The sequence below is a fragment of the Pantherophis guttatus genome, chromosome 4 (genome assembly GCF_059756535.1).
Source record: "Pantherophis guttatus breed Tessera chromosome 4, ASM5975653v1, whole genome shotgun sequence".
Lineage (NCBI taxonomy): Eukaryota > Metazoa > Chordata > Lepidosauria > Squamata > Colubridae > Pantherophis > Pantherophis guttatus.
In genome coordinates this window covers 94939446-94958710 of record NC_142066.1, presented here as the reverse complement: position 1 = coordinate 94958710, position 19265 = coordinate 94939446, and the positions used below count along the sequence as shown (strand labels likewise).

The 19265-nt window shown below is 40.0% G+C and overlaps 1 long non-coding RNA gene across 1 annotated transcript in view; it reads left to right on the top strand.

Moving 5' to 3' along the window:
• Nucleotides 1-15369, top strand: part of LOC132709424 (uncharacterized) — a 163667-nt gene extending 148298 nt beyond the window's left edge. The window contains exon 3 of the long non-coding RNA XR_009620438.2: nucleotides 15086-15369. This is a non-coding gene — a long non-coding RNA (uncharacterized LOC132709424). The remainder of the gene's footprint in view (nucleotides 1-15085) is intronic.
• The last annotated feature ends 3896 nt before the right edge of the window (nucleotides 15370-19265 follow it).

Here is a 19265-nt window from a genome sequence, read left to right as displayed (position 1 = left end):
TTAACCTACCTTAGAAAGGATGGAAGGCTGAGTCAACCTTGAGCCTTGGAGAGATTCGAACCAGCAGTAAATTGCAGGCAGCTGTGTTAATAACAGGGTGCTTTAAACCACTGTAGTACCAAGGCCATAAAAGTCGACAGCAGATTGCGTGCCAATTTATTTATTTATTTATTTATTTATTTATTTATTTTATCATATTTGTATACCGCCCTACTCAGGGGGTGGACTCAGGGCGGTGAACAGCCAAGATAAAAATACAAAGGACATACAAAAGTTAAAAACTATTAAAAATAAATTAAATAATTTGTTTTATGTTTGTTTTATGTTTTATTTGATTTGTATACTGCCCTACTCCCAAAGGACTCAGGGCGGTGAACAGCCAAACAATAAAATAACATAGATACAAAAAATTTAAAAAACCAGATTAAATCAGATTAAATCATTTTGGCCCAGACAAATTTAAAACACCCCAATAATTTAAAAACAGATTAAAATTTACATGTTTAAAAAGGGAAGAGATTAGGCCAAGCCCGCCTGATGGAATAAAAAGGTCTTCACAGCGCGGCGGAAGGTGCGCAGATCCGGGATCCTCCGTATCTCTGGGGGGAGCTCATTCCAGATGGTAGGTGCCCCCACAGAGAAGGCTCTCCCCCTAGGGGTCGCCAGCCGACATTGTTTGGCTGACGGCACCCGGAGGAGTCCCTCTCTATGAGAGCGTACTGGCCGGTGGGAGGCTATTGGTGGTAGTAGGCGGTCCCGTAGATAACCAGGTCCTAAGCCATGGAGCGCTTTAAAGGTGGTAACCAAAACCTTGAAGCGCACCCGGAAGACCACCGGGAGCCAGTGCAGCTCGCGCAGGAGAGGTGTCACATGGGAGCGCCATGTCGCTCCCATTACCACCCGCGCGGCCGCACTCTGCGCCAGTTGGAGCCTCCGGGTGCTCCTCAAGGGGAGCCCCATGTAGAGAGCTCCATGGGCTCAAAAAACAAATTTAAGACATCCAATTTATATAAAACATTTAAAACCTAATTTAAAAGGGAGAGTTAGGCCAGACCAGCCTGTTGGAATAAAAACGTTTGACATGAGAAAGCAACCAGACACTAAAGAGAGAGGTCAACCAGACCAGAGACCACCCAGCCAATAGGGAATCACAGCACCACAGCCGGCCCCAAAACCAACCCTCCTATGAAGTCCACTGAAATGCTACAGATGCGGGGAGATAGGCCACATGGCATCAGCATGCGCAACCCCAGCCCCGAAGCCAAAGCTAGAGCCACAGCCAGAATGAGGCCCCAGGTGTGCCACCAACACATCTCGGAAAGCCCTCCAGGCTGCAGAGCTCTCTCCCCTCACAGCCAAAAAACAGGAACCCAGGGGACTTTTCAAGCCCTAATAGACTCAGGCTGCACTAGATGCTTAATCATCCTAACCACGGTCCTGAAACTGGGGAACCTAATCAGGTTTGAACAGGTTGATGGGTCCCTATTGGGGGGAGCCTATGCCACCCACCTGACTGAACCAGTGAAGCTAGAGCTAGCAAATCACTGGGAAGCAATTTGATTCATAATAGCCCTCCAAATGACAGACACAGCCATACTGGGACTCTTCTGGCTAGACAAGTGGGGCCCGAACATCTGGTGGCAAGGGGGCAGCTGAAGGCTGAGGATAGCAAGGGGACCCCAACCCCCTCCACACCAGCAAATAGAAGCACCACCCATGCAGGGAATCCTCCCAAAGGGCCCACCAGAACAACTGGCAGCCACCTCCAACAAAACCCCAGAGGATGAACAGATCCCCAGAGAATATCAGGACCTTGCGGAAGTATTCAGCAAGGCTGAGTGCAACGTCCTACCACCCCACCGTGAGGCAGACTGCACCATCAAAATCACCCCTGGGGCAAAACTACCCAAACCCAAACTGTATGCCATGACGCTCCGGGAAATGCAAGAAATGCACAAATACATAGACAAAAAGGAGGTTCCTTAGAAAGGAGGTTCATCAAGCCAGCCAAGCCACAGGTCGCAGCCCCAGTCCTATTCAAAGAAAAAAAGATGGAACTATGGAATTGTGAGTGGATTTTAGAAGAATAAACTGGGTGTGTGTACACAACCTATACCCCTCCCTTTCATGAAGGACATGCTATCTCACCTAGCCAAGGGAAAAGTTTTTACCAAATTAGACCTCAGAGAAGCATACTACTGAGTATGCATCAGGGAGGCCAGCAGTATTCATGCAGTTAATAAACAAGGTGCTGCATGAGCACCTCTATAAGGGGGTCCTTGTCTACCTGGACTATATCCTCATCTACACTGAGACCATGAATGACCACATACCCCTAGTCCGCCAGCTACTGGAAAAATGTCTGGCAGCCAACCTTTATATCAAGCTATCAAAATGCGAATTTCACCATGCACGGCTACCTGGGCTACTGAGTGTCAAATGAGGGCATAGAGATGGACCCTGGTGGCCCAGCATAAAGAAAGATGTGGACAGTTATGTGAAAAGTTGTATCATCTGCACCACAATGAAGAAACCACCAGGAAAACCCCCGGACTGCTGAAACCAGTAGCAGAACCAACGAGGCCATGGGGAGAAATTACAATGGACTTTATAGTGGAGTTGCCAAAAAGTGGGGGGGAACATGGTGATCTGGATTGTAATAGACTATTCTCCAAGCAGGCACACTTCATACCCTGCAGTGGACTACCCTTAGTCCAGCAGCTATCCAAACTGTTCCTGAAGCACATCTACCACCTGCATGGAGTGCCACGGAGAATTATCTCAGAGAGAGGGGTCCAGTTCACGGCTAAATTCTGGAGGGAGTTCCTGCGGTCCACTGGGGCATCCCAAGGCCTTAGCTCAGCTTTCTATCCTAGTACCAATGGAGGGGTAGAAAGACTGAATGTCATGGTAGAACAGTACCTCAGGTGTTACGTGAACTATCAGCAGTCCAACTGGGCAGATCTCCTGCCTTTCGCTGAGGTTGCGTACAATAATACTATTCACAATAGCACTGGACTAACTCCATTCAAAGTAGTGAGCAGCATGGACTTTGTTCCAATGCCTGAATATCTAAGGGACCCCCCTCCTCAGTCAGCTTGATCGACTGGATGTTAACGCTGACAGCTACCTGGGAAAATGTCAAGAAAGCACTAGCTAAAGCGGAGTAAACCTATAAGAAACAGGCAGACAAACACCGAGCCTTGCAACAGCCATTCCAGGTGGGGGAGAAGATCTACCGCTCCACAAAATACCTGGGTTAAACTCCCCAGCAAGAAACTGGGGCCTAAGTTTATGGGACCATTCCCCATACTAAAGATCATCAACCCAGTTATGGTGCAATTAAAATTGCCCTGATTGCTAGGGAAGATACACCCAGTATTCCATAGTAGCCTTTTAAAACCCATGCTCATATCGACCCTATCGAGGCCACTACCCCATGAGCCCCTGGACCCCATGGTGCAGTGAATCCTTGACTCGAGATGGCACAGGAGACAACTCCAATACTTAATCAAGTGGAAGGGCTCCCCTTATCAGAGGCATCCTGGGTAAAGAATAGGAACATCCAGGCTGACCACCTCATAGCAAAATTCCACGCAGACAACTCAAACAAGCCTGCGGGGGGGTCACAACCTTAAAATCTATACCTGTACTCAAATTGTTTTTGCTTTGCACAGGTTGCCTTCAGGAAGTGAGGGGAGCCGAATGTCAACTTGCAAAACATCCCTGGCCTGCTTTCGAGTTGCCATAGGCCAGGGGGGATGGGAAACCAGTGAAATGGTACAGCAGCCAAAGACAGATGCACATTCCACACTTATCTCTCTCAAGGCTGTATCCTTGAATAGCTACTTACAAGCCGGAGGATTACCTACAAGCGAGAGGGGAGTGACCTCTACAACCCGCGAAATTGCTCTGTTAAATATGATTGATGACACAGCCTGGAGAGAGGAGGGAAACAGGGTCATAATTGGAGCATAAATTACGTAGGGTCAGAGTTGGCTTCACTTGGGAACATGCCAACATGAAGCTCCTAATAAATAACTGGATTTCTTTTGAAGTTTGGCTCGAGACTCATGATTTAATTAGGGCATCTGTTGGAACCCTGACAGCAAGCCAGCTTTCTCAAAACTAATCAAGTCATGAAGTGAAGCAGCAAGCAGTTTATTGCATGTAAAATACGTTTTTGCAAGAATGGGTGGTTAGCAGGTAGGCACACAGAGGACTACGTTTCTTCAACTTTTTATTCCCTCCACCTGAACCACAAATTCCCTCCACCCGAACCCTGCAGCCCCCTTTGACAAAGACTCAGGGTTGCAATCTTCCCGGAATGCCTGTTTCTCCATGAATTTCCCCATGCTTAATTTATTTCCCCAGCTTTTGCCCAGTTCCCCTTTTTCCAGACAACCTTTTGTCCCTTTTTTATTTGTTAACCTATATTTCTTGTTTCCTTACAATCCTTGCAGCATAAGCATAATATATTGAGGCAAGCAGTTAATTAATTTCTCCACTATATAACTAGACTGTGTGATTAAAACTGTTAACTAATCTGCTTGCCCAAGATGACTTGCTTATCAGAATAGCAGACTCTTATTGTTTTCCAGTCTTGAACTTTTTAACTTTAATGTCTCAATGTCCTACTGGACTTTTATACCTCTTAAAAATGGCTTTCTTTGCAAAAACAATATGATCTCCATCAGTTTCTTATAAAACGCAAACAACAACATGAGGGCATGTCCTCTAAAAAATTAGCAAGAAAACTTTATGTCATGTTTTTAATATGATGTGAAGGTACCAGAAGTGTGGTAGAGCCTGTGCAGTAGCTATACTGAGTGTTATTAATGGATGTTAGAATACCTTGGCTATTGCATATTGTTGTATACATTTGTAAATGTTTTTATTGTTTTTAAATCATTTCTGCATAGTTCTGGTGTTTTTATATACTCTTTTAAATTTTCTGTAAATTGTCCAGAGACATATTTTTGAGGTGGACAGCTGTATAAATTGACTAAATAAATAATTAAGGGCTATAGCTCTGCTTAGAAATATAAGGGAAGCCTATACTCTTCACCCAAAAGTATCCAAAGACTTTCTCTGAGAAATCATACCTCTCAGAAATTATACCTCTCATAGACTAAATTTCCATCCAAAGAAGTCCTGCCACATTAGTTGATAGTTCTTGACTTTCTATAGATAGTACTCCACTTATGACTACAATTGAGCTCACAGTTTCTGTTGTTAAGTGAAACATTTGTTAAGTGAATTTTGCCTCATTTATTACTTTTCTTGCCATTGTTGTTAAGTGAATCACTGCAATTGATAAGTTAGTAACCTGTTTATTAAGTGAGTCTGGCTTCCCCATTGACTTTGTCAGAAAGTCACAAAAGGTGATCACATGATCCTGGGACACAGCAAAGGTCATCAATAAAAACCAGTTGTCAAGATCTTAATTTTGATCACAACTATGAAAAATGGTCTAAATCACATTTTTCAGCGCTGTTGTAACTTTGAATGGTCACTAAACGAACCATAGCAAGTCAAGGACTACCTGTATTTTGCCACAATAAAGAGGCTGGTAAATTATTTTTCTTACTTATTGCTGGCAGAGCTTCACTTTTCCTAACACAGGATAAGGTGGAATAGGCTAAATTTAGGCAGATTTAACCATTTAAGAAAGTTAATACACTTTATAATCTTTGAAAGTGATATATTCTTTAATTTGCCAAAAGTGCAGTTTCCAAAAACTAGGAGAATTCTTTCAGTACTCATTCTATCACTGACAGTGTTGGCTGGGAAATTTGGTGAGTTGAAGTCCATGCCTCTTAAAATTGCAGAAGTTGGAAAGCACCCAGGGAGAAGGTTTCCCAGTGCAATGCAGTAACAAACCCACCTCCAAGGGAACAAAAGGCATAGATGTTTTTCCCTTTTCTTTAAAAAAGGGTTCAAGCACTATAAAGTAGTAAAGACAGGAAAATAAACAGGGCTGTGAGTTGTAGTCTTGTAGAACATCTGCTCATTTTCCAGGATTTCCAGACAGGTCTGCTTAACTGGTTCCCTTGAAACCCTGCAGAGCAGCCGCTACACTGAGCTTGGTGGATCTTCATAATAGAGGCTGGGCATGGTGAGGCACCCCTTGATGTGAGTGATGTTGAGTTGGCCACGCCAATTTCTTATTTTATTTATGTTATTTATTTAATTGTATCCGTCTTTTATTATTTTTACAAATAATTCAAGGCAGAGAACATATCTAATACATCTTCCCCATGACAATATTTTCCAATTTCTAATATTTTCCACATGACAACAATCCTGAGAGGTAGGTTGGGCTGAGAGAGAGAGTGCCTGGCCCAAAGTTACCCAGCAGGCTTTCATGGCTAAGGAAAGACTTGAAAGTGACTATTTTCTAATGCAATGCCTTACCCACTAAACCAAACTTGCTCTTTCATTTGGGAGACTATTGTAGTGATCTCCCAAATATTTGATTTGATAATCCTCTTAACCTGCTTAGTCTACTTCTTATTCTTCAGCCTTCATGCTTTGCTTTACAAATCAATCTCTCTCTGTATAAAAAAGTATGTATGTTTGTATGTATGTTCCAGCATAAGTCTGGAACATCTTGAATAATTTCAACCAAACTTGGTACACAGATGACTTACTCTCTGGAAACAAACACTGTGGGGGTAGCACCCTTAGGGGTGTATGTGTGTATTCCAGCATAACTCTGGAAGGCCTCCAGCAATTTCAACCAAACTGGGTACACAAATGACTTACCCTCTGGAAACAAATACTGTGGGGGGTAAGACACCCCTGGGGTGTGCATGTGTTTCTGTGTGTGTGTGTTCCAGCAAAACTCTGAAACACCTGAGCCATTAAGGAGAGCGAGTGTGGCATTCTAGAGCAGCAGTTGTTTGTGATGTCAGTTCCTTCGCAGCTTCCTCTAGAAAGCCAGCCGTGATGTTTGCCCTCCTGTGGCCCAGTGTGGAAGTGCTTGATGGATTTGGGACAAAGTGCCAGGATCTTAGACAGGGTGGGAAAAAGGACCGCATGGGAGGGGGAAGGGAGAGGGCAGGGATGATAGGTATGGGAGTAGGGGGAAGAAAGGCCCCTTCCAATGGCTCCCTCTCAGACAAACTTTGACAGCTATAAATACCTGGGCAAGGACACAACCTCGTTTGCCTTAAAATAGGTTCTACTGGATTGCCTTAAAATGACTTCTACCAGCATAACTCTGGAACACTTGAGCAATTTCAACCAAACTTGGTACACAGATGACTTACTCCCTGGAAAGAAATACTGTGGGGGTAAGACACCCTAACACTTCTTGGGAGGGGTGTTCTGTTATGAAACAGCCTGTTGTGCCTTAAAATGGCTTCTACTGTACAGCACAGTGGAGTTGCCATGGTAATGGCACACCTTCCCAGCCCTGCCACAGTCAGCCAGGGGTCATGAGAAGAAAAGGAGGGATAGGAGGAGAAATGGCTCTATACTTGCCTTCGCACCACATTTGTGCTCAAGGAAGCCTTTGCCTCCTACCACTTTGGGCTGGAGCTCGCGCCCAATGTGCTCAGACAAAGAGCTTCAGGGAGAAAGGGGGACACAGTAAGGCAATGGCCAGAGCTTTAGTGCAGGACCAAAGCTGTACTTGCCTTCATGCCCCATTTGCGCTCAAGGCAGTCCTCCCACCACTTCGGGCTCAGAGCTGTAAACCATGTCTTGTTGCTAGGGGTGAGTGGGGCAGGATTGCATTGTCACTCCAGGAGGAGGAGGGGACCCCATCTCACCCATTGTGAAGCGCACTAAGTTCACTGTGCTGCACAAGGCACTGCGAGAGTGCCTCTGGCCTGCCCAATGCCTCATATCAGAATCAGAGAAGGGGGAAGAGAGATACAGAGAGACACACACACATGCACAGAGAGAGAGAGAGATACAGAGGGGGGAGAGAGAGAGAGATACAGAGAGAGGGGGAGAGGGGGAAAGAGACACATGCACAGAGAGAGATACAGAGAGGGGGCAGACACACACACACAGAGAGAGAGGGGAGAGAGACACAGAGAGAGAGATACAGAGAGGGAGGAGGGAGAAAGGGACACAGAGAGAAATAGAGAGAGAGAGAGAAATGCAGAGAGGAGGAGAGAGAGGGAGACAGAGAGACGGGGGGAGAGACAGACACACAGAGAGATACAGAGAGGGGGTGAGATAGAGAGGGGGAGAAAGGGAAGAGAGAGAGAGATATATACACAGGGAGGGGGGAGCTGGCAATAAATAAATACCCGGGCAATGCCGGGTTATCAGCTAGTAAAGCTATATTTCTACAGTTCTCTCTCTCTCTCTCTCTCTCTCTCTCTCTCTCTCTCTCTCTCTCTCTTTTTTTTTTTTTTTTGAGAAAATAAATTTTCAAAGAGTAAAAGCTAACATTGGTAGGTTGGTTTTTACCCACTAGAGAAAGGATCATTATCAACCAGATTTTTATTTTATGTTTCATCAAATAACGCCTGGCTGGCTAAGATTAATTACTGAGTCCTCTGATGTGTAAAGTTTTTTCCATATACTTAAAAAAATGTCATTCAGGTTGGAATAAAAGTTCAGCATTTCTTCTTGAGTAATCTAATACAGTGCAATACAATCTATTAGTACTGCTAATAAAAATGCTACAATAGGATTTTCAGTGGCACCATAGGCGTTGAAGATGCTCCTTTGTGAGTGCCAGCCGCGCGATCGCGTAAAGCTGCTAGAATAGCGCAAATCAGCTGTCTAGCAGTTTGGAAACTTTCTCCCCGGGAAAAGGGGAGGAAGAGAGCAGACGGGTGTAGGTAGAGCCCCCCAAGAGCCCCAGGAACAATTCTGGGGCTCGAAGGGTGAGAGCTCCCTGGAAGTCTGACAGAGCTCCGGATCCGGGACGTTTCTGCTTTAAGCAGAACAAGACGCTGCGACCACCCCCACAAACAACACTTTGAATAAAACATTGGATTTGGAAGCAGGCTGAGCAAAGCCAGGAGAGATCAGATTTGCAAGTACTAAACTTTAACTCTAAATGTGTATTATTTCCTTCTGAGTTATTAAGGGAAGAAAGTGAAAGCAAGATGGCAATTGAGTTCTAATGGGGCGTGGAAAGTGAAAGCTAAAAGGAAAGTTTTGTTTAGAGCTGGCAGCCCCTGTCTAAAACTAGAGATTTTTGCTTTGAAAGAAAGAAGCTTTAAAGGCTAAAAAGACTATAGTAGTGATTTTAAAAAATGATTGGTATTATTTAAGAACTGGAAATTTTTGGACCTGGTGGATTTGTTGTTCTGGTTGCTGAATAAATTCAAATTGAAAACTAAAAATGGCTTCAAAACAAATAAAGACTGTTGTCCCTAAAAGTGCTGGGAGTTCGCCAGCTCAAGTGTCCAAATTGCAGTCTCTCTCTGCTCCAACAGAACCACGAATATTAACACTTGAAATATTGCAGGAAGCCCTTCAAACACAAGCCTCCGTTACAGAGAAAAAAATTACTTCTGTGTTTGAGGATAAAATTTGAGATGTCGCTGATGAGATGGCTGAAATTAAAGAGTTTATTCAAAATCGAAATCAGAAAATTAGAGAAGATATTGTCATGGCAGTTCAAGGTCTGGCAAGCCATATTGAATCATTAGATGAAAAAGTGGAAGAAATTAAGCAGTCTAATGTGAATTTGGAAAATAAAATGGGAGAGGTTCAGAATAAGATGGAAAGAGCAGAGGCCGACGTAAAAATGATACAATATAGAGACATGGAATTTGCTTTGAGAATAAGAGGTCTGAAGGAAAATAAGCAAGAGAATTTGAGAGAGATTTTTGCAGAAGCATTTGCACAGATAATGGGAGAACAAAAAGCAAATTTTGAATGGCAAATTGACAAAATCTATCATGTCAATTCATGGGTTGCCAGACAGAAACATTTACCAAGAGACATTGTAGTTTATTTTACTACAAGAAGGATATGCAATGAAACTTTACAAGCCACTTCTAAAAATAAACTTCAAGTGGAGGGGCAGGAGGTTTTAATATTGAAAGAAATCCCCCCCAAAATGTTGAGAGCCAGAAGGGATTATGCCTTTCTGATGGAAGAACTGAGAAACCGTCAGATACAGTACAGATGGGAGGTTATTTATTTATTATTTATTTATTATTCGAATTTCTATACCGCCCTTCTCCTTTCGGACTCAGGGCGGTGAACAGCCAAAATAAAAACATTTATACATAAATACGATTAAAAATAGATTTAAAATAATTAAATTTGGCCCATAGTTTAAAATTTATCAATTTAAAATCCATATCAAAATTTAAAACCAACCATAAAATCATAAAATCAAGAGAGACCGGCTAACTGAAAGAGATGAGTTTTTAGGGCCCGACGAAAGGTCCGGAGGTCGGAGATCACTCGTATCTCTGGGGGTAGATTGTTCCAAAGGGTAGGTGCCACCACAGAGAAGGCTCTCCTCCTGGGGGTCGCCAGCCGGCATTGTCTAGCCGACGGCACCCTGAGGAGGCCCTCTCTGTGGGAGCGAACTGGCCGGTGGGAGGCAATTGGTGGCAGAAGGCGGTCCCGTAAGTACCCCGGCCCTAAGCCATGGAGCGCTTTAAAGGTGGTCACCAACACCTTGAAGCGCACCCGGAAGTCCACCGGAAGCCAATGCAGCTCGCGCAGGAGAGGAGTCACATGGGAGCGCCCAGTCGCTCCCATAATCCCCTGCGCGGCCGCATTCTGCACCAGTTGGAGCCTCCGGGTGTACCCCAAGGGGAGCCCCATGTAGAGAGCGTTACAATAGTCCAGACGAGAAGTGACGAGTGCTTGAGTGACTGTGCGTAGGGAGTCCCGATCCAGAAAGGGGCGCAACTGGCGTATCAGGCGAACCTGATAAAAAGCCCCCCTGGCCACGGCCGTCAGATGCCCTTCTAAGGACAGCCGTGCATCCAGGAGGACGCCCAAGTTGCGGGCCCCTTCCGTGGGGGCCAATGATTCACCCCCAATAACCAGCGATGGCGTCAGCTGGCTATACCGGGATGCCGGCAGCCACAGCCACTCGGTCTTGGAAGGGTTGAGTCGAAGCCTGTTTCTCCCCATCCAGACCCGCACGGCCTCCAGGCACTGGGACATCACTTCCAAGGCATCGTTGGGATGGTCTGGGGTGGAGATGTACAGCTGAGTATCATCAGCGTACTGATGGAACTCTACCCCAAAACCACGGATGATCTCACCCAGCGGCTTCACATAAATGTTGAACAGGAGGGGCGAGAGGACCGACCCTTGTGGCACCCCACAAACAAGGCGCCTCGGGGTCGACCGCTGCCCCCCTGTCAACACGGATTGCGACCGGTCAGAGAGATAGGAGGAGAACCACCGCAAAAAGGTGCCCCCCACTCCCAGTCCCTCCAGCCGGCGCAACATGATACCATGGTCGATGGTATCAAAAGCCGCTGAGAGGTCTAACAGGACCAGGATAGAGGAGTAACCCCTATCCCGAGCCCTCCAGAGATCATCCACCAACGCAACCAATGCCGTTTCCGTGCTGTACCCAGGTCTGAAACCGGACTGGAGCGGATCCAAATAGGTTCCAGCTGGACTAGTGGTGAACTATTCAGGAGAAAGATATCGTCTTAATTCAGTGTGGAAGGCAAGAGATTTTTATACCAATGTAAAAGGTGTAAAAGGCTGGATGCCCACAGTCCCCAGAAGCTAGAAGGAAGACGGAAGCAGAGGGGGCAAGAAAGGGGGAGAAGGAAGAATCGCTGGCACAGGCCCAAAAGGGAGCTTTGATTATTCAAGAAGATTTAATACAACTTTTCGAAAGTTTAATACAACTTTCAACTGCTCAAGCTTTGGATGTATTCGAAAAAATAGAAGAACCTAAGGATCAAAGACAGACCCGAGTGGCAGCCAAGTATAAAGAAGAATTAAGAATGGCAACTAGATTTCTGACTTGGAATGTTAATGGCCTAAATTCACCACAAAAGAGGAGGAAAATATTTCATTATTTGAAACAGTTTAAAATGAAGTAATCTGTCTACAAGAGACGCATATTAGAATGAAAAATGAAAAATATCTAATAAACGCAAGGCTAGGTACACATTTTGTTGCATCTGCTCCCGAGAAGAAGAATGGTATAGTTATATACCTAAAAAAAGACTTAATTGCTAAACTAATTGAAGCAGATGATCAAGGAAGATTCATAGCAATTGAACTTTTAATAAAAGGGGAAAAATACTTTTAATTAGAGTATATGCATCGAACCAACAACAGGAAAAATTTTACAAGCTTTTACATTCCAAGTTAGTACAATGGGATTATAAATCATGCATTTTATTTGGTGATTGGAATGGAGTTTTGGACACTAAAAAAGATAAGAAGGGGCTCTTGCAAAATATCTCAATGCATGCCAGATTGCCAAAATCGTTTTTTGAAATGATGGATGACATGGAGTTGAGAGATATCTGGCGAGAGAGGAACTCTGAAGAAAAAGATTTTACCTTTTTTTTAAGTAGTTTTTATTGAATATAAATATTAAAAAAGACATACGTAACATATACACAGCAAACATTTATACAACATATACACAAAAAGAGTGTAATTTCTTCTTAAGCATTTTTTCAGAGTGACGTTCTACAATTCTACTTATGATATATTCCTTCACCTCTCCTTAATCTAATAATATTTTTATATATATATATATATATATATATATATATATATATATATATATAAATCGATAATATATCCCCTATATTTTTTGTATATTTCTGATTTTTAACCAATTATACCAATTATTCCATATTTTATAATAGTCTGATTCTTCTCTTTCTTGTAATTCTTTGGTTAACCTATCCATTTCAGCACATTCTAAAATTTTCCCTATTACTTCTGTTTCACTTGGTATTTTTTCTTGTTTCCAATTTCTTGCGTAGGTTATTCTTGCAACAGTAAATATATGAATTGTAAGATATTTGATATCCTTAGGGTATGATTTATTAAAGATTCCTAATAAAAATGTTTCTGGTTCTTTTTCAATCTGTGTTTTTATTATTTGTTCCAACCATTTTTTGATGTTAGACCAAAATTTCTTTGCTGCTGGGCACGTCCACCATAAATGATAGAAAGTCCCTTGTGCCTTTTTGCACTTCCAACAAATCGGGCTATTTTTAGGTTGTATTTTTGCCAATCTGGTTGGAGACATATGCCACCGATAAAACATTTTCAGTTGGTTTTCCTTGTACGCCGTTGCTTTCGTTAAATTTAGGTTTACCTGCCAGAACTTTCCCCATTTTTCCAAAGGTATTGTGTGTTTGATGTTTTGAGCCCACTTAATCATCGTTTCTTTGACTGTCTCTTCTTCCAATTTATAGCGATGAAGAAATTTATAAATTCTACTAATTAATTTATTTTCTGAATCTAATATAATTTTATCTATTTCTTGTTTTTGATTATAAATTTCATATGTTTTTATATGTTCTCTGTATTTGGATTGTATTTGAATGTAAATCCATCAGTCTATTTCTCTGTGTAAATCTGTCTCCAATTGTTGTTTTGTCTTTAATTTGCCTTGATAGTCAATTATATCTTTATATCTAATTATTTTTGTCTTATCTGTTAAATTTGGGTGCCTAATTGATTCTGCCGGTGCTAGCCAATTTGGTATCTTCATATAATGTTGTTTTTTAGTTTTAAGCCAAATTTGTAATAATGAGTTCCTTATTGTGTGTGTTTTAAAATATGAATGTGTTTTGTATTTCTCATCCCACATAAAGGAGTGCCAGCCAGGTTGAAGTTCGTGTCCCTCAATTGTTAAAATTCTAGAGTCCTTTAATTCTATCCAATCTTTGACCCACAATAGTACTGCTGCTTGGTAGTATATCTCCCAGTCAGGGAGTGCAGCTCCTCCTCTATCTTTTGTATCCTGAAGCAGTTTAAATTTTATTCGTGGCCTTTTCCCTTGCCATATAAATTTAGATGTTATTTTATTCAGCTTTTCAAAAAACGGTTTATCTATTTTAATTGGGGTGACCTGAAACAAATATAAAAATTTAGGTAATATAGTCATTTTGATGGCCGAAATTCTTCCTAGGAATGAAATGTGTAAATTTTTCCATTTTTCTAAGTCTTTCTTTGTTTGTTCTAGTAATTTATCATAATTGTTTTCTTTAATTGCTGATGTTCTTGTAGATAACCAGATTCCTAGATATTTTATTTTTTGTTGTTGTTTGGTTTTATATATTATCTGTCAATTCTTTTGTTTGGATTTCCGTAAGGTTTTTTACAATTAGCTTCGATTTACTTTTATTGATTTTTAGTCCAGCCACTTCTCCAAATTCTTCTATTTTTTGGAACAAATTAGGTATAGATTCCATAGGATTTTCTGTCAAAAACACTAGGTCATCAGCAAAGGCTTGAGCTTTGTATTCTTCTCTATTGATCCTTAAACCTTCAATTCCTTGGTCTTCTCTAATTTTTTTCAACAGGATTTCCAATGATAGAATATATAGTAAGGGGGAAAGTGGACAGCCTTGTCTGACTCCTTTTGTTATATTAAATTTGTCTGTTATGTCATCATTCATAATTATCCTTGCTGATTGCTTGGTATAGATTTCTGCTATAATTTTCCCAAATTTTTCCCCAATTTGCATATTTTGTAGTTGTTCAATCATAAATTTCCAATTTTGATTATCGAAGGCCTTTTGGGCGTCAAGAAAAACCAACGCTGCCTGCTTCTCCGGGTGTGATTCATAATATTCTAGAGCATTAAGTATTATTCTCATGTTGTTCTTTATTTGGCGTCCCGGCAGAAATCCATTTTGGTCTGGGTGTATATATGTATTTAATACTGATTTAATCCTTTCGGCCAAGATTGCTGCAAATATTTTGTAATCGGCATTCAATAATGAAATAGGTCTATAGTTTTGTATTAACTGGAGATCTGTATCTTCTTTTGGAATGATTGTTATTATGGCTTCTGTCCATGAGTTTGGTATTTTGGCTTTCTCCATAGCTTCATTATATAAGATTTTACCTTTTTTTCTGACAGACATCAATCTTTTTCTAGGATTGATTTTATATTAATTACCAATGATCTCTTTTCTAGGGTGAAGAAGACGAAGATATGTCCAAGAGTTTTAACGGATCATAGTCCAGTTTGGATGGTATTGGAGTATGGAAAGGGATTTAAGAGGTCTTGGACGTTAAATGAAAATCTGTTTAGATATGAGGAAAATGTAAAAGAATGTAAAAAATTTATGAATGAATTTTTCATTATGAATATGCATAAGGGTACATCTATGGAAATGGTTTGAGATGCAAGTAAAGCATATATGAGAGGTATTTTGATATATTTGAATAATAAACAGAGACATAAACAGGGGAAAAAAAGGAAGGACCTAGAAGAGAAAATTAAAAAAAAAAAAGAACAAGCCTTGATATTGAATCCAGCAGACAAGAAAACAAAAGAAGCAATTAACTTACTGCGAAGGCAATTTAATATGTTAATGGCAGATCAGGTTGCAACTAACTTGCAATATGCTAAACACAATACTTTTTGCAATGCTAACAAACCAGGCAGATGGTTAGCATATCTGTTAAGGAAAAAACAAAAGTTACAGACTATAGAGAAAATAGAATATAAAGGTAAAGAGGTTTATCAGCAAAATATGATTAAAAAAGCATTTTTACACGAGGTTGTATGCTAGTGATAAAATTCAAAGTATAAATATAGATGGATATTTACAAAAAGAGAATATTTCTATAATTACAAAAGAGCAAAGGGAGGGTTTAAATCAACCAATAACTTCCGAAGAGATCATGCTTGCAATTAAGCAGTTGAAAGTGGGTAAAGCCCCTGGGACAGATGGTTTGACAGCCACTTATTACAAATACTTGTAGTTAGAAATGGTGGGACCACTTAAGGAACTATTTACTAATATACAATCTGGAGGAGATGTACCCCCATCCTGGAGGACAGCTTTTATTTCTTTGATTCCAAAGGAGGAGCAAGACCACACCCAGCCAAAAAAATCAGGCCTATATCACTTTTAAATACAGATTATAACATTTTTGCTAAAATACTAGCAAATAGGTTAATGACAGTCATGCAACAATTGATTCATAATGATCAAACTGGTTTTATAAATGGTAGACAAATTAAAAGTAATGTAAAGCAAGTGGTTAACCTATTAGAGTATTTGGGGAAGAACAACCAAGTCCCTGCGGTGCTAATATTTCTTGATGTGGAGAAAGCATTCGATCGATTGAACTGGCATTTCTTATTGAAAATAATAGAAAAGATGCAGTTTGGAGAACATTTTACACAATCTATTAAGGCAATATATCAGAAACAAACAGCGCAAATAATAATTAATATTATTTTTACAGATACTTTTAATATAGAAAAAGGAACAAGACAAGGATGTCCCTTATCTCCATTATTGTTTATTTTGACCTTGGAATTTTTGTTGAGTAAGATACGTGGGTCAGATAAAATAAAGGGAATTAAAATTAGGCAGTATGATTACAGATTACGAGCATTTGCAGACGACTTGGTTGTTACTTTAACCCAACCATTACAGTCGGTTGTAGGTTTAATGAATATAATTAAGCAATATGGGCAAGTATCTGGATTTAAAATAAATGCAGGGAAAATGAAGATAATAACTACAAACATGACTACAAATCAAAAAGATGAATTAGAAAGATTAACAGGATTTGAAATAGTAAAAAATGTTAAGTATTTGGGGGTTTATATTATGACATCAAATGCGAAATTATTCACGCATAACTATGATCCGTTGTGGCAAAAATTACAGAGAGAGATGGAAAATTGGAAAAAATTACAATTATCCTTGTTAGGAAGAATAGCAGCAGTAAAAATGAATGTTTTGCCTAAGTTTTTGTTTCTTTTTTAAATGATACCAATACTTTAAAAAGTTGAAAATTTGAAGATATGGCAGAAGGGTATTAATAATTTTGTCTGGGCAGGAAAGAGACTGAGAATAAAGCAAAGAATAATGTAGGATATACGTGAAAGAGGAGGTCTCAAAATGCCCAATTTAAGATTATATTATGAGACAGCTGCCCTATCAGCAATTAGTGACTGGATGAATTCAACAGAAGAAAGAATATGGAATATTGAGGGATATGATTTGGTTTACGGTTGGCATGCTTATTTATTATATGACAAGAAAGTAGATAAGACTTTTAAAAGTCACATATTAAGGAATGCTTTATTGCGTGTCTGGAAAAAGTATCAGTATAAATTAAACGATAAGTTACCAATATGGGCAATACCCAGACACGCGATAGAGAATATAAGTGTAGAGCAAAAACAAGATGTGACTACTTATAAAGAGCTTCTTAATAAGGAAAGAGGTATATTACAACTAAAATCTTTGAATCAATTAAGAGAAGAAAAGATAATTCAAACATGGTTTCAGTATGGACAGCTGCAAGCTAGATGGAGAGAAGATCAGAAAACTGGTATCTTGCAGAATGAGGAGAACTTGGTAAAACAAATTAGAGACCAAAGTCAAATGCATATAAAAAGGTTGTATAATGCATTGGTAGAAATAGATTCAGAAACGGAGCTAGTTAAGGACTGTATGATAAAATGGGCACAAAATATTGAAGAACCAATAATGATGGAAATGTGGGAAAAAATATGGGTTAGAAATGTGAAGTTTACGCAAGCCCAAAATTTAAGAGAGAACTTTTATAAAATGTTTTATAGATGGCATCTAGATCCTAAAAAGCTAGCCTGTATGTATCTAAGTTTGCAACCTAAGTTTTGGAGATGTGAATGTGATGATGCCACGTATTATCATATATGGTGGACATGTAAAAAAATTAAGGCATTTTGGATAAAAATATGGTGGAATATCCAAAATATTCTCAAGAAGAAGATAAAATTTACTCCACAGTTCTTTCTGTTGGGTATAATTACAGATTGTACGGTTATAGAGACTAAATTGATTTTAAATTTAATAACAGCAGCCAGACTTTTGGTGGCACAGTATTGGAAGAAGGAAGATATACCTACTATTGAAGAATGGATATTAAAAGTAGTGAATTTAGCCAAGATGGCAAAAATTTCAGCATACTTGAAATGTATGCTGCATTCAAATGAAAGATATATATCGGAATGGAGAAGATGGATTGACTATATTCAAAACAAATATCAGACTAAAAAGTTTCAAATAGTTTATGAATGAAAAAAAAAGAAAAACAGAATTATTTTTTCTTTTTGAATTATGTTTTGTTAGTTGGAAGGGGCATTAAAGAGCAAGAGGGAGTTTGGAGTCTATAGAAAGTTAGCATATTTTAGTTTATATTTGTTAAATGCTATACCCTGTATTTGCTCTGGGAAGTCCGGGGTGGGGGAGGGGTGGGGGGTGGGGGGAGAGGGGGCAGGAGGGATGGGGGGTGGGTGAAAGAGGGATAGGGGGAGGAGGGATGGGAAAAATTGTTGTAATATTTGATAAAACTTTTTAATAATAAAAAAATGCTACAATAAATATACTGCTAATAAAAGTACATAATACTGTCCACATCAAATGATAAACATACCATTTGGACCATCTTGATTAGTTCTTGCCACATTTTGATATTCTAGTTACTTTTTAGCTCCAATTTAAAGTTTGTTGTTTTCCACCTCTTGTATTATCAATGTTGAAAAGGCAAACAAATCCTCCTTACAAACTCTCAAGGCTCGTTCCTCAAGAACACAGTACATTTCCCATATTTAAAGTGTTCAATGTAGTACTTTTTTTTTCTGCCAGTAGATGGCTCTCTAGAATCCACAAGTTCCAAATCAACAATTTAACAAAGTATCCAGTTTTGTATATTGAATCCAATTAACTTACTTTCTTCCTCTTCTAAGTTTTTTATATTTTCCAATTTCCAACTTTATGTTCCAGTTCATTTTAAACTCTTTAACAGGGCTTTTCTATTGTGGGTTTCTTTATTTTTTAATCTTTCTTTAAAGTTCAAAATTTTCCTTACAGTTTATATCCAATCCTATTCCAAAAGTATTTTCTTTTGGGTTTCTTTTTCTTATAATAAATTTAGCCTCTCCAAATTCAGTATCCACATTTAAGATTTAAACATCAAACTCCGTTTTGGGCTTTAATGTTTTTTACTTCGCTTTCTGTCTTCTCTGTCAATTAACTTCCCCCGACACTATTTAGCTGCTGTTTCCATGCCGGGATAGCTTTAAAATTTCCCATTTTTTTTCCTTTATTACCTGTGAGTTGTCCAATCACTCTCCCAGTACCAAT